This window comes from Balaenoptera borealis (genome assembly GCF_965194805.1).
Source record: "Balaenoptera borealis genome assembly, chromosome: 2".
Lineage (NCBI taxonomy): Eukaryota > Metazoa > Chordata > Mammalia > Artiodactyla > Balaenopteridae > Balaenoptera > Balaenoptera borealis.
The window spans coordinates 178,618,136-178,634,991 of NC_138867.1; the positions used below are offsets into that span (position 1 = coordinate 178,618,136).

Below are 16,856 nucleotides of genomic sequence, written 5' to 3' on the forward strand. Positions count from 1 at the left end.
GATGGGATTGGAGCCCTCCCACTGGGAGAGAAGCCACTGAATATACCTCTGCCAGAGGTGTTCTCTGGTGAGTGTGCTCTGTTGTGTCACCTGTCATCTGTTGTGCGGGCTCACAAAGTACACTGTTGTTGGCACTGCCCTCAGCCCCGTGTCAACCTTGGGAATGCTGGCAGTTAGCCCTGGTGTCCCTCAGGCATTGTTTTCACAAGGCCACCAGCACAGATCCACTGAAGTCAGGTCCCAGGACTGCAATAGTCATGCACCTGGACCTACTGTGGGAGCTATGGAGACAGCTCAGACCCTGGCTTGGCCCAGCCCCTGCGTGCACGTGTCCACAAAGCCCACAGCTTCTAAGGCCAGTCCTGTCCCAGCTGCAGGAGCACTTGTACACTCGGATGTCCTGCAGACACTGAATTTACAAAGCCGGTGGTGGAGGTGTAAATCTGCAGCTCATGCTGCCAAGGGGAGAGATTTCATCCCTGCTTCCCAAGTCGCACAGTCCCTGGGGCTCAGCTGTGGTTTCAGCCTCACCTCTGTGAGCGGGCAACCCACTAGTGGCTGGGGAGCGGGAACCCCTGAGGCGGTGATTGGGGCATGCTTCCCGGAGCCCGCATAAGCAGGGGCTGGCATATGGAGAAACAGGCTGTAATGGCATCCTTTTCCTTCCCTTCATGTGAAATGAACCCATTACTTGCTTCCTGATGTGCAGCTTGGCTCACCACCCCCTTTTCTGGCTGCAGGTGAGACAGGGCTACTCTGGCTTTTCACAACAGTAGTGTGTATTTATGTGAGATTTCTTGAGTGTGCAGGGATATTCGGGAATTTCGAGCTAGAGTGGAATGACTTCCAGGCAGTGGCTGAGAGAATTATGATTATCTCTGGGTGCTCATGCCTCCTTTCTTTTCTTCTAGGTGTTCTTTCTAAGGATCGTTTCTGCATTTCTGAGGAAAAGATAGAGGCAGAAAGGATGATGGCTGAGTGTTTGAGAAATTGTTCTCAGTTAAGGAGACAGTGTGGGTAAGAAGAAAGTCTATTCTTCTACAAAATGACCTACTGCAGTCTGGTGGATGCAGTCCACCAGATGGACACATTTTGTTTTGGTAGACCTGTGTCCAGAGCTTCTTAAAGAAATAAAGTCATTGCAAGACTGAATCCCTGATGAATTCCCTCTGAAACTGGAGGCTCCTACTGGTGACAGATTACCCTGAATAATCTCAGTATTTCAGTAATTACCTCCTAATATTGCCTCTCATGATGGTGACTGCATATTTTTAATTTTGCTTGGTGTTCTTACATAGTAAGGAAGATGACTGCATTTCTCAAAGAATGTATTCATTCATCAGCATTTAGAAGTGTCTCCAATTGGCTTAGGTCTGTGCTGCAAGAAGGAAATAAACTGCTTTTAGGCTCATTCTATTGAGATAAGTTCATGTGTTACATGTTCCTTTAGAACTGTAGCTGAAGGATATCAATCATGAGTGAGTGTAGATAGAAGAGAACCTATGACCAGTGTGTCCTGGGGGAGGTGATGAGAGACCTTGAATCCCTCTGTTGCCATGGGTCACCGGTCTCCATTCCCCACTGAACATTGGTGGAGGTCTTACCTTACTAAAGCTAGTATGTGTGTGATGGTTTAGGATTCAGTGACCTTCGCTGATGTAGCTGTGGACTTCACCCAGGAAGAGTGGACTGTACTGGACCCCTTTCAGAGAAAGCTTACAGAGATGTGATGCTGGAGAACTACAGGAACCTGACCACAGCAGGTACAGCTGCCACCATTCTTGTAGCCTCTTAGGGAACAGATGTATATGATGCACCTTCTGTGTTGCATGGTGGGTGATGTTAAATCTGAATACAGTGGAAAGTAACAGACACTGGTCTCTACATGAATGGTTTTCAATTTGGGTGGCTTGTGTAAAAATGTGGTTCTAGGACTAGCAGCATCACCATCAGTCTTAGAAATGTGCCTTCTCTTTCTCCACTTATTGAATCAAACTCTGGCCTTGGGGCCCAGTCATCTATGTTGTAATAAACACTGGACTTGATTCTCTTGGATAGGAGATGTTGACAGTCGCTGGTGTATTGATTTCCCCATGTGAACGAACATCTCTTTTTTTTTTTTTTTAAACATCTTTATTGGAGTATAATTGCTTTACAATGGTGTGTTAGTTTCTGCTTTATAACAAAGTGAATCAGTTATACATATACATATGTTCCCATATCTCTTCCCTCTTGCATCTCCCTCCCTCCCACCCTCCCTATCCCACCCCTCTAGGTGGTCACAAAGCACCGAGCTGATCTCCCTGTGCTATGCGGCTGCTTCCCACTAGCTATCTATTTTACATTTGGTAGTGTATATATGTCCATGCCACTCTCTCACCCTGTCACATCTTACCCCTCCCCCTCCCCATATCCTCAAGTCCATTCTCTAGTAGGTCTGTGTCTTTATTCCCGTCTTGCCACTAGGTTCTTCATGACCTTTTCTTTTCCCCTTAGATTCCATATATATGTGTTAGCATACTGTATTTGTTTTTCTCTTTCTGACTTACTTCACTCTGTATGACAGACTCTAACTCCATCCACCTCACTACAAATACCTCCATTTCATTTCTTTTTATGGCTGAGTAATATTCCATTGTATATATGTGCCACATCTTCTTTATCCATTCATCCAATGATGGACACTTAGGTTGCTTCCATGTCCTGGCTATTGTAAATAGAGCTGCAATGAACATTTTGGTACATGACTCTTTTTGAATTATGGTTTTCTCAGGGTATATGCCCAGTAGTGGGATTGCTGGGTCGTATGGTAGTTCTATTTTTAGTCTTTTAAGGAACCTCCATACTGTTCTCCATAGTGGCTGTATCAATTTACATTCCCACCAACAGTGCAAGAGGGTTCCCTTTTCTCCACATCCTCTCCAGCATTTATTGTTTCTAGATTTTTTGATGATGGCCATTCTGACCGGTGTGAGATGATATCTCATTGTAGTTTTGATTTGCATTTCTCTAATGATTAATGATGTTGAGCATTCTTTCATGTGTCTGTTGGCAATCTGTATATCTTCTTTGGAGAAATGTCTATTTAGGTCTTCTGCCCATTTTTGGATTGGGTTGTTTGTTTTTTTGTTATTGAGCCAAACATCTCTTTTTGCGCTTACTTCATTTCCCATTTCAAAAAAGTCTTAAGCTTTGTAATTGTCTATAGCAATCTGAACATGGGCTTCAGGGGCCAGAGAGAAACTATCTTTTTGGAGAACAGAAAGAGGTGAATTTTCATTTTTATCTCTTCTGAAATAATTTTACCACTTTTTTGGAAATATAGGACCTGATTCATTGGACAGTTTCTCATATTTTGCAGGATCTTTTTCCATTAATATATCTTTGCTCATGAGCAGGGTATCAATTGTTCAAACTCTCTCTGATCTCTTGGTTGGAACAAGAAGATTTGAGGACAGTGGAGAGAATAGGAGTCCTCCAAGGTGAGTGATTCCCTGGTCAATGAAAATTTCTGTGTCTTTGGAATTATAATAAGGAAACATGAAGTGTTACGAAAAGACAACCCTCAGAATGGGAGAAAATATTTGCAAATGAAGCAACTGACAAAGGATTAATCTCCAAAATTTACAAGCAGCTCATGCAGCCTAATATTAAAAAAAAACAAACAACCCAATCCAAAAATGGGCAGAAGACCTAAATAGACATTTCTCCATAGAAGATATACAGATTGCTAACAGACACATGAAAGAATGCTCAACATCATTAATCATTAGAGAAATGCAAATCAAAACTACAATGAGATATCATCTCACACCAGTCAGAATGGCCATCATCAAAGAATCTACAAACAATAAATGCTGGAGAGGGTGTGGAGAAAAGGGAACCCTCTTGCACTGTTGGTGGGAATGTAAATTGATACAGCCACTATGGAGAACAGTATTGACTTTCCTTAAAAAACTAAAAATAGAACTACCATATGACCCAGCAATCCCACTACTGGGCGTATACCCTGAGAAAACCATAATTCAAAAAGAGTCATGTACCAAAATGTTCATTGCAGCTCTATTTACAATAGCCAGGACATGGAAGCAACCTAAGTGTCCATCATTGGATGAATGGATAAAGAAGATGTGGCACATATATACAATGGAATATCTCAGCCATAAAAAGGAACGAAACTGAGTTATTTGTAGTGAGGTGGATGGAGTTAGAGTCTGTCATACATAGTGAAGTAAGTCAGAAAGAGAAAAACAAATACCGTATGCTAACACACAGATATGGAATCTAAAAAAAAAAAAAAAAGAATGGTCATGAAGAACCTAGGGGCAAGACGGGAATAAAGATGCATACTTACTAGAGAATGGACTTGAGGATATGGGGAAGGGGAAGGGGAAGCTGTGACAAAGTGAGAGAGTGGCATGGACATATATACACTACCAAACATAAAATAGATAGCTAGTGGGAAGCAGCCGCATAGCACAGGGAGATCAGCTCGGTGCTTTGTGACCACCTAGAGGGGTGGGATAGGGAGGGTGGGAGGGAGGGAGATGCAAGAGGGAAGAGATATGGGGACATATGTATATGTATAACTGATTCACTTTGTTATAAAGCAGAAACTAACACACCATTGTAAAGCAATTATACTCCAATAAAGATGGTAAAAAAAAAAAAAAGAAACATTTCAAGATGTGCTTTCTCTCAGCAGGCTGAGGTCATTGGTCTCTGATGTTTTAGGATATATTCAAATTGTCATACGTACTTACTTCACATTTACTCAAAATTTCCTCTGAGTTCACAAAATGGCTTGTTCTGTTTCTTTTTTTAAGTTTATCATTTTTATGTATGCTATTTTTCCAAACATTCCTCCTTTCCTTTACTGATAATATTTAGTCTTTTTTCCCCATCATATCTTTTAAATTCGCTACTGTATTTTGACTCTGCATGCCTAGCATTCTTAAACATTTGGCAAACCCAAACTCCTCAAATCTGTTATGTGTTTTTTTTTAGTATCTTTAATTTGGAAGTAAATAAAAACGATATTATTTTTAACTTCTTCAACGTACTCTTTGTTTCTGGAAACTCTTATATTTGTTATTCTTTTTTTTTATGGGAAATGCAACTTAAAATCAAAGACTCAACAATTCAGCAGGATATTCTGGGGGGGAAAACATCTGTTGGGATGGTAACAGTAACACTGGTAAGTTTGAAACATCATATCATTTTTCCACATTTAGAAAAGAATGGGAATTTTATTAGTTATGGCATGAGCACAGGTGATAGATGTTTGTGATAAGTGGCATTCTCCCAGGGGAGAGCCATGTCTCTGGCGAGATATTCTGAATACAGTAAGTCCCCTACATATGAACCTTCAAGTTGTGAACTTTCAAAGATGCGAAAGTGCGTTCGCATGTCCAATCACGTAAGTTAGTTCACGTGTCTGGCATATATTGTCATATGCGTGCATCCTCTATAAGTGGTTGTGCTTTTGTGTACTGTACAGTACTGTATAGAGTACAGTAGTACAGTATCTTTATTTCAAGCCCAGGATGTCTGGAAGGAAGCATAAAAGCAGTGGTGATATAGCTGGTACTTCTAAGAAGTGCCAAGTGTTAACAATGGAAACATAAAAGTGAAAATAACTGAGAGAGCGGAGCGAGGTGAAAAGATGGTAGATGTCACTCGTTCTTACAACATGAATCATTCAACCATTGGCATGATTCTAAAGAACAAGGACAAGATCATGGATCATGTGAAGTCTGCTGTGCCAATGATGTCAACAATAATATCGAAGAAATGTGGAAAAGTGATGGAGGAGATGGAGAAACTTCTCAGGGTGTGGATGCAGGATCAGCATCAGCGTTGAGTCCTGCTCAGCTTAATGCTGATTCAAGAGAAAGCTAAAAGCCTTTATGAAGACTTGAAGAAGTAACATGGTGAAGAATCAGAGGGCCATGATTCTTCGCACCAGGGAAGTCCCCTGAGCAGGTTTTTAATGTGGATGAGACAGGACGGTACTGGAAGAGGATGCCAGACTGAAGTTACATCAGTAAGGAGGAAAAGTTGATGCCAGGCTAGAAAGCAGCAAAAGGTAGGCTAGGACTTCCCTGGTGGTGCAGTGGTTAAGAAGCCACCTGCCAATGCAGGGGACATGGGTTCGATCCCTGGTCCGGGAAGATCCCACATGCCGCAGAGCAACTAACCCCGTGAGCCACAACTACTGAGCCCACACGCCTAGGGCCTGTGCTCCGCAACAAGAGAAGCCACTGCGATGATATGCCCGCACACCGCAATGAAGAGTAGCCCCCACTCGCTGCAACTAGAGAAAGCTCGTGCGCAGCAATGAAGACCCAATGCAGCCAAAAATAAATAAATAAATAAATAAATAAATAAATGTATTAAAAAACCCAAAAAGGTAAGCTAACTCTTGTTTGGTGGCAGTGCTTCCAGGGATATGAAGCTGAAGCCTCTCTTAGTTTATCATTCAGAGAACCCAAGAGCCCTTAAAAACATAGCCAAGGGCTTTCTTTCTGTTGTGTGGAAGAGTAACCCCAAAGCTTGTGTTACACAGGCCATTTTCCAGGACTGGTTTCTCCACCACTTTATCCCGGAGGTAGAGAAATACTGCTTGGAGAAGGATGCCCCATTTAACATTCTTTTGCTGCTTGACAGTGCTCTGTGCCACCCCTGATTCATGGACGGCTTTCATCCCAACGTCACAGTAGTGCATCTGCCACTGAATACTACATCGCTCATCCAACCTATGGACCAGGGAGTTAAAGTGACTTTCAAGAAATGTTATTTATATCACACTTTTTGTCAGGCAGTAAAGGCAAGTGACAATCAGGAACAATCGTGTGATAATTTTGGAAGGACTGTAACATCTACAAGGCCATAAAAATCATTGACTTTGCTTGGAATGAGGTTATGGCCATCACCATGAATGGGGTTTGGAAGAACCTTTGCCTGAAGTTTGTTCATGATTTTCATGGATTTGAGAAGGTGATGAGTAGCCCAAAGAGGTCTTCAGCAACTTAGTGACCCTCAGGAAGAATCTGGAGCTAGATGTGCAAGAGGACAACTTTATTGAACTCCTTGCTATGCAACATGAGGAGTTTACTAATGAAGACTAATGATGGAATTGGAGGCCCAGAGAAAGGTTGAAGAGAGACAAGAGGAAGAAGAAGTAACTGAAGGACTGAAGAGATTCACCATGCAGGAAATGGCAAGGGGATTTTCTTATTTGTGGAGGCACTGTTAGATTTTGAGGCACAGGACCCGAATGTAGAATGGTACACGAAGGCTGCTGCAGCTGTGCAGAATGCAGTCCAGTGCTACTATGTCATCTATGATGAGGGAAAAAGAGCTATTTACCCAGACATCACTGGATCACTTTTTCAAGAGGATAGATAGAATTGAATCCAGCAAGGAACCAGAACCTGTGCCATCAGCATCAGGCATGAGTGAAATTGCAGCTTGCCCTCCATCTCCTATTGCTGATGATTCTTCAACTCTACCATCTCCCACCTCCCCTCCCTCCTCCAGTCAGTAATTCTTCTTGCCTGTTCACTTGATGCCAGCCCCTGTATGCCAGCTGTTGTACTGTACTACTGTACTTTTCAAGGTACTGTACTGTAAGATTAAAAATGTTTTATTTTTTGTGTTTGTTTTTTATGTATTATTTATGTAAAAAGTATTATAAGCCTATTACAGTACAGTACTATACAACCGATTGTGTTAGTTGGGTACCTAGGCTAACTTTGTTGGACTTATGAATGTGCTCTCGGAGCAGAACTCATTTATATGTAGGGGACTTACTGTATTCTGAATATGATGAATTTGGGGACATCCTGAACCTACCTTGAAACTTAGTCCTTCAGAGTTCCTGGAAGTCCTGCTTTCCACATATATAACTAGGCATTGAGATTTTACAACAGTCCATGAAGCTGTATAGGATTATTTGAAGGTTGGAGTAGATGGAACATCATTCTGGCATAAGGATTCCATCATTTAGCTTGAAAGAAACCAACAGGTCAGAGGTGTATGAATGTAATAGAAATGGTAAAAGTCATCATCATCGTTGTAATGATGTTTCAAGTTTGACATGAGTAGGATCAATTAATGAGTCTGAACAATCTTTGCATCATCATTCATCTATCCATCCACAGGCAAGAATCCACAATGGATGGGAACTCTATGACTGTGAGCAACATAGGAAAGACTTCAGTGAACACTGGAGAACTCAAAATGGAGGCAACACTTAACGAGCATAATGAGTATGGAAAAAGCTTCCTTACTCCACAGAAGAAAACCTCTACTGTTGAGAAGTATTCTGTGTTTAATCAGTGTGGAAAATCCATCATCCTGACTCCAGATATTGTGGACAGGAAAACCAGCATTGGAGAGAAAGCCTTGGAATGTAGTGATGGTGAGGAAGCCTGTGTGAATCAGCTTTCCCTTCAGGCACAAGTGGTAACTCAGAATGGGGAAAAACCCTGTGAACAGAAGGAACATGCGAGAGCTTCTGTTCACTCCACAAGCTGTGGTATACGTGTACGAAATCACACCGCAAAAAAAGGTTATGGGTGAAAGCAGTGTGGGAAAGTCTGTAAATATTCATACATCCATTAAAATTCACATGGGAACCCACACTGGAGAGAAACCCTATAAATGTAAAGAACATGGGAAAGACTTTGTTAGTGCTTATTGGCTTATGAGGCATATAAAATCTCATACTGGAGAGAGGCCCTTTATGTGTAAGGAATGTGGGAAAGCCTTCATTAGAGCTTCTCAACTTACTTTGCATATAAAGTCTCATACTGGAGAGGAGCCCTTTATATGTAAGGAATGTGGAATGTCCTATAGATATTCCCATACTTTAAAAAATACATTCTTCTTCACACTGCAGCAACACCGTATAAACACAGGGAATGTGAGACGGCCTTCATTAGTTCTAGTCCACTTAGGAAACATGCAAAATCTCATAGTGGAGAGAAGCCCTTCCCATGTGAAGAATGTGGAAAATCCTTTAGAAGTTCCTCCGACCTTAAAATTCACATTCACGTTCACACTGGAATAAAACCCTACAAATAGGAGGAATGTGGGAAAGCCTTCATTTGGAATGCAGGCCTTTCTAGACATGTACAAACTCACAATGGAGAAAACCTAAGGATGTAAACAACATGAGAAATCCTTCAGTTATTCCAATTCCTTTTAGATACATGAAAAACTTACCCTCTAGAAAAATCCTATAAATGAATAATATGTAGGAAAGCCTTTAATTCTCTCTATTCCTTTTGTCTTGAAAGAAATCACCTTGTCCTATCAATGTCAGGCATGTAGGAAAGCCCTCAGTAGTCCTTATTCACTTGACGTGAAAAGAGCACACTGGAGAGATGGTCTTCAAGCATGAGGAATGTGGGAAAGTCATCCATCTCACAACCCAGCCTGTTAGGGCTCACAGTGAAGCCATACTACTGTGAAACATGGTAAGCACTTTACTGTTTCCTCAGGGAAATATATATTCCTTAAATATGGGAGATCTTGCAATGCAGAGGAACGCTACTAAGGTAAGATTTGTGGAAAACTGTACTTCTCCTGAATACTTTGATGTTGACTTGAGATCACACTGTGGAGAAGAACATTATGGATGTAAGAAATATTGTAGAGTCATCTTTTTTTTTTCCATTAGAATGTTACTCATCAGGAATTTCCTGGCAGTTCGGTGGTTAGGACTCAGAGCTTTCACTGCCGGGGCCCAGATGTGATCCCTGGTCAGGGAACTGAGATCCTGCAACCCATGCAGTGTGGCCAAAAGAAAAAGAGAAAAAAGAAAAAGGAATGTTATTCATCCATTGGACATGGGGTGATTCACAATTAAGAGAAATGAAATGTAGGAAATATGGGAAATACTACCCTGAGTCTGAAATCTTAGGGTTTCTGTAAAAGGATAGTGTTCCGGTTGGTCCCAAAGATCTATTTTGAACGTTTGTCATCTGGCCCTGACCTTTCCTGGGCAGTGGTACGTCTTTCTTTCTCCTCATCGTCAAGCCAGGCCAGTCTAGTTGCTACATCTTACAGGCCACAGCCTGGCCAAAAGTGGGCCTGCAGGATTCACAGTTAATCCTCTTTGGACCCCTGGTTTCTCCTTGTTGGGTGGACCTGGTTAAGACGTTGTGAAGACAGGGACTGCTTGACTGTGTATGGTGCTCATCAAGTCCCAATGGCCGAAGTGGAGAATATAGTACATCTTTGTAAAGATGGCCTTGTCCTCTCACAGTCCTGATCCTTTCAGGGTCAGGATTAAGCATGGGATGAATGGAGAAAAAGTGAGATTTCATCTACTGATGTGAGACACCCCAATTTCCTGACCTTTGCAGGAAAACAACACCCTGACACCTGTGGAAGGCATTCAACCTCAGGCATTGCAGGAAGAGGGTAAAAGCAATGAATGTTCTGTTTCACCCCTATATCCAGCTCCAAACCCATGGGTAACAATCATATCATGTGTCTGGGTCAAGCAACCTCTGCTGTTGGTGACATGGTCTCCCTCTGGGTTTGTCATCCCATCCAAGTGCTTGAAAAGTGAAAAACTCATGTGACTCTGGCTGCTCCTGTTAATATGTGCTGCTTGATGCCGTGACTGGCAGTTCCTGAAGGTGGGCTTCGGGTGCAGAGACAGACAAATGACCAGTACACCTATTACTCCTCTTAAAGATGGGTTTATGGAGGTTCAGATGTCCTGTTACTCCCCCATCTTTGTCACCACTGGGAATTACAGAAATTGAACAGGATCTGTCTGGACTTTTTATTGGCTCAAGTCTACCAGCTGTCAGTAACGTCCTCGGTACAGGTGTACCAACCGCACCATTATTGCCACCAGAACTAACCAGTCCCTCATTTATGTGCCACCAGTGAACCCAGCTACTGCATTACCAGTCTGATGCATTTACCAGCAGGTATGCCTAACCTCTGCACCCTCCCCAGTTTTAAGCTTCCCACACCCCACATCATGCAAGGTGTCAGCTAGCCAGAACTTGTTAACCCGAATATGTTGCCCATCTTGCCTTCCTAGGACTCTGTCTAATAAAAACCTCATTTCAGCCTCTGATAAAAAGTTACACAGTTCTTATGTTCGAGCAGCCTTGGGTTACATCATGTATGGCCATCAGGGTGCATGACACTTTCTTGATGACACTTTCTTGAGGCTAATCAAACCATTGTAATGATAATCCAAATCAAGCTTAAAACAAAGCCTGGACTGGCATTACCTGTGAACCTTCATTTACATGTTTGTATGTGTGAAGTAATGTGTCATGTTGTGGTTCTTTTTTGTGTATGCATATTGTGACCTATCTGTTGACCTCTTTAATTACTGCCAGTGACACTGAATTATCAGCAGATTAGTCTTAACTGCCCTGAATGCAGTGTAATGGATGCATTACATTAGCCCTGGATGGCAGTCTGATTTTCTGAAATAAGACCTATGGGTCCAGCAGAATTTGATGCAGTTGCCTGAGTCTGAGACCTCATGGGTCAGGTTAGAGGTTTATATGCGGGTTGGCCTCATTCTGCTGCTTCGACTCCTAGTGATAGTGTCATCAACAAGTGCTCACTGAGATCCATGAAGCAGACTTCATCCCAGCTCTTGTTCTTCAGTGGCTGACCAGATGTCATTTTCATGTGAACATTCTCCATAAGCCAAGTTGACATGTCAACCAGGAGCAGCTTATTGAAGACCCTCCTCCGTGCATCACTCTTGCTTCTGCTCATCATGTTGTACATGTGAATACAAGTCCCTGACCCCTTTTTTTCCTCAGAATTGAGAAATGCAGTGAGGAGCTTGGAAAGACGAGATCATCTCTCCCATTGAGACAACAAGCAGGCTTGGTTCCTGCTTCAGAGAAACTGAAATAAATTCCACAACCTCAGCATTCCTCTCCTGTAAGACAACCCAATGTATGTGCAGACTCCACGTGGGCCCTCTGTGTCACCCCTGAGAGACTCAGGGACAAAGGGAACCAGTACAAACAGGCTAACTTTCCTTGGAGGAAGGGAATAATCAAGTTGTAGATCCAACTGTTTTGGTGATGGAGACGTGACTTCCTGGAAGAGGCAGAACAGTAGTGGCCAGGCTGGGTGGAAAGACAGAAAAGCATCTGGAATCCAGTAATGAAAGCTCTTCCCCAGACATTTGCCCATGTTTGGGGCAAGAAGAGGGAACAGGGATCCCTGCTGTCCTACTTCGTAATGAGCCTCAACAGTAAGTGTATCAGTAATTATATCAGTTTCCTTTTCCTTAATTTCTTAATCTTACTGTAGCATTACTTTTTTTTTTAAATGACCACGGTCAAAGATTTGATGAAAGTTCATAATAATGCAATTGACAAGGAAATTTAGTTATTTCTGAGATATACATTTTAAAGTAATAACTAGAATTATGACTTATAACATTATACCAGAACATATAAGATTTTTAGAAATTTCATGTAATGTCTGAAACATTTATATTAACATATTTCCATACAAATAACCCAAAGAAAGTTTAGTATTAGTTGTTTTTTTTTGTTTGTTTGTTTTTTTATACTGCAGGTTCCTATTAGTCATCAGTTTTACACACATCAGTGTATACATGTCAATCCCAATCGCCCAATTCACCACACCATTGTAGCATTACTTTTTAAATGTCTCTTTTGATATAGATATTATATGGAGTTTTAAGATGCCCAGGTATTTGAAATGCAATCTTAAAATCCTTTTTTTCCCCCTTGGTGTATTTACTCTATAATATAATGTAATTACTAATAAATTTGGGTTTGTGTCTAACATCTTATTTTTTCCATATTTATCTCATTTTTCATCTTTCTCTGCATTGTTAGTGTATTTTCATGTAAATAATTTTACTGTCGATGATTGAAATTTATATGCTCCACTAATTTTGTATTAGTTTTTACCCTGAAACGTTTTAAATTAATGTCTTTCACTGAAGTCTTAATACCTTTTCCCTCGTACAAAGTGTACTGGGACTTGTGAATACAACAATGCCCATTGTCAACTCCTCAGCAGCACACTGACCCAGAGACCCAGAAATCAGTCCATAGTTAGAAGAGCCACTAAACAGGCCCAGGTGGGAAAAAGAACCAACTCCCCCTTGAGAAGTGGCAGAGCCCCACCTTATTGGAAGAGGTTACATCTGACAGGGACTTGGATACCCCTGTAGGGAAGTGCTCAGTATCATCAGAAACAGTGAAATGAATGCACCTTTGTGAGGTAAATTGGCCTCCTCCATAGGGGTACAGCTGTGGAGACTGCATGATTGCCCCGCTGTGGACATAACAGTAATGACGATGGAAACGGCTGTGACTGGTCCCCAGCTTTCCTGGGTCATGAAGGTTTCACGTTGGCCTTTTCTATCCCAGACGACTTTGGAGCTGGCTGTCTCCCTCAGCCCCCAGTGGTGCATCCGTTGGGTTTCCGATTGGCTTTGTCCCCTGGCCTTTCTGGGACCCTGCAGTCAATGCAGCTCTGGTCCTTTCTTCACTCTTTACCCTGACCTGCCGCTCTCACAGGCAGCTGTCTTCCTGTCTCCTTCTCTCCCTCTGACTGCCCTGTCACTTGTCACATAAAGGGTGGCTTGTGGGTCCCTGGTGATGGGGACATTATATAAGACGTTATTGCCCCTGAGCAGTATGTCTTTCCACATAACAGCAGAAAGGCATCTCTTTAGTACAGGAGCTTTGAGGCGAGGAGTGGGGAAGATTATTCATCAGAGTGAAGGGCGGAACAGGGTCAGCTTGTGTTCGTGCTCCATGAGGGGAGGAGAGAGCTGCACCCTGAGCTTCTGAACCAGTTCACTTGTGACCCGTTGGAACACAGCGCCTTTCACCACTACGAATCACTTTTCGTCAGTGGAATCAATTTCATCATTCTTATCTCAATGTTAATGGAAAAGTTAAGGGACAGGTTGGGGATATCCTTCCGCCTGAATCTATCACGTCTTGTCTCTAGAGCAAAGCCCAGAGTTCTTGGTCACGGAACATGTTTAGACAGGTACACCGTTCAGCCCATGGTGACTCTGGGGGCACCAGGCCCCTGCGCTGGCCTGGAAGGCCATGTGGTGCCTCAGCAGCCAGGCAGATTGGAGCCCAAATATCTACAAGGGCAGCTCCAGGAGGTACTGGGCTCCCCTCAGCTGGGAATACAGAACACTCTATTGTGTGGGCTTCTTCCTTGAAGACTTCTTGGTGGCTGATTTGTGTCAAAACCCACCTTCCTTCCCCAACCACCGGCTCTCAGTGATGTGTGTCCGATGCTCTCCCTGCATGACCCACTGCATTTGGCCCACCCTCTGGTGCCTGCCTGGGAACAGGGCGTTCCTGTTTCTGAATGGCTGAGGCAGCTGTACTTGTGAGGCTACTGACCTCCCTGTGCTGACCGCCTGCAGGAGTGACCCTGCATGTGGACATTTAAAAATACTGTTTTGTGGTAGGTGTTTTGTTCAGTGTTTTAGTCTTTGAAATGCCAGCTAAACAGTTTTTTTTTTATATTCACTTTTTTACACTCTGCATTTCTCCATTTAGGGTCTGAATATAGTAGTTAAAAACAAACCTAGCCTTTTAAAAAAAATCTGACTTTTGATTTGCAAATTGATTTAAAGTGTCCATTTTAAATAAACAACTCAGATACATAAGTTTAATATTATAAAGGAACCTCCAGCACTTTAAGGTCGTTCTTTTATGGGCAGGTATCTTTTTCTTTTTTTTTTTCACTCTTCACACCTTTTATTTTATTATTATTTTTTAACATCTTTATTGGAGTATAATTGCTTTACGTTGTTGTGTTAGTTGCTGCTGTATAACAAAGTGAATCAACTATTCATATACATATATCCCCATATCTCCTCCCTCTTGTGTCTCCCACCTACCCTGCCTATCCCACCCCTCTAGGAGGTCACAAAGCACCAAGCTGATCTCCCTGTGCTATGCAGCTGCTTCCCACTAGCTATCTATCTTACATTTGGTAGTGTATATATGTCAGTGCTACTATCTCACTTCGTCCCAGCTTACCCTTCCCCCTCCCCATGTCCTTAAGTCCACTCTCTACGTCTGCGTCTTTATTCCTGTCCTGCCCCTAGGTTCTTCAGAACCATTTCATTTTTTTTAGATTACATATATATTTGCTAGCATACGGTATTTGTTTTTCTCTTCCTGACTTACTTCACTCTGTATGACAGAATCTAGGTCCATCCACCTCACTACAAGTAACTCAGTTTCGTTTCTTTTTATGACTGAGTAATATTCCATTGTATATATGTACCACATCTTTTTTATCCATTCATCTGTCGATGGACGCTTAGTTTGCTTCCATATCCTGGCTATCGTAAACAGAGCTGCAATGAACATTGTGGTACATGACTCTTTTTGAATTATGGTTTTCTCAGGGTATATGCCCAGTAGTGGGATTGCTGGGTCATATGGTAGTTCTATTTTTAGTTTTTTTAAGGAGCCTCCATACTGTTCTCCATAGTGGCTGTATCAATTTACATTCCCACCAACAGTGCAAGAGGGTTCCCTTTTCTCCACACCCTCTCCAGCATTTGTTGTTTGTAGATTCTTTGATGATGGCCATTCTGACCGCTGTGAGGTGATACCTCATTGTAGTTTTGATTTGCATTTCTCTAATGATTAGTGATGTTGAGCATCCTTTCATGTGTTTGTTTGCAATCTGTATATCTTCTTTGGAGAAATGTCTATTTAGGTCTTTTGTCCATTTTTGGATTGGATTGTTTGTTTTTTTTGATATTGAGCTGTATGAGTTGCTTGTATATTTTGGAGATTAATCCTTTGTCAGTTGTTTCGTTTGCAAATATTTTCTCTTTGGGTAGGTATCTTACACAGCTGGGTCTCTAAGAGAGGCACTGCCAATCAAACTGGTTTTAAATTTCTTTTCCCCCAGATCTGTGGTTTTTGGAGGATCCATTAAATATTTCTACTACTAATCCTGCACTCACAATCTTCTACTGCCCTAAAATACACATCATGTAAAATTTACTAAACTATTATAAGTGTGCAGTTCAGTGGCATTAAGCACACTCTTATTGTTATGCAGCCATTGCCACCATCCATCTCCAGATGTTTTTCATCATCCCAAATTGATACTTGGTACTTATTAATCAATAACTTCCTGTTGCCCCTTGCTCTAGTCCTGGTAACCACCACTGTACTTTCTATCTTGGACTCTATGAAATAGACTCCTCTGGTTACCTTATGTATGTGAAACCATATACTACAATTGTCCCTTGAACAGCATGGGTTTGAAATGCGCAGGTCCACTTATACTTGGATGTTTCCTCAATAAATAGTATGGTATTACATGATCCACGGTTGGTTGAATCTGTGGTTGCAGAACCACGGATTCAGATGCCTGACTCTGGGACTTGAACATTCCTAGATTTTGTTGTCCCCAGCAGGTCCTGGAAGTAGTCCCCTGTGGATACTGATGGATGGCTGTATTTGGCTTTTTGTATTTTGCTTATTTCACATAGTAGAATACCTTCAAGTTTCATCCATGGTGTTGCATGTGACAGAATATTTCTTTTTAAGGCTAAATAATACTCCATTGGATATATATACCACATTTTGTTTATCCAGTCATCCATTAATGGACACTTCGGGGGCTTCCATCTTTTGGCTACTGTGAATAATGCTGCTGTGAAAATGAATGTGGATAGAACTACCAAGTTCTTTCAATTCTGGGTGAAACTCAGGAAATTGCTGGATACTACACTAGGTCTCTATGTATCCTCGTTCACTTTTAAATCCTACCTTATCTTGGCAGGTATGTTATTCATAGAGATATTT

The 16,856-nt window shown here is 41.9% G+C and overlaps 1 long non-coding RNA gene across 3 annotated transcripts in view; it reads left to right on the forward strand.

Moving 5' to 3' along the window:
- Positions 1-12,829, forward strand: part of LOC309623395 — a 40,291-nt gene extending 27,462 nt beyond the window's left edge. For all 3 annotated transcript variants that reach the window (XR_014241350.1, XR_014241351.1, XR_014241352.1), the window contains exons 4-5: positions 1,638-9,485; positions 11,817-12,829. This is a non-coding gene — a long non-coding RNA (uncharacterized lncRNA). The remainder of the gene's footprint in view (positions 1-1,637; positions 9,486-11,816) is intronic.
- Positions 12,830-16,856: the final 4,027 nt, after the last annotated feature.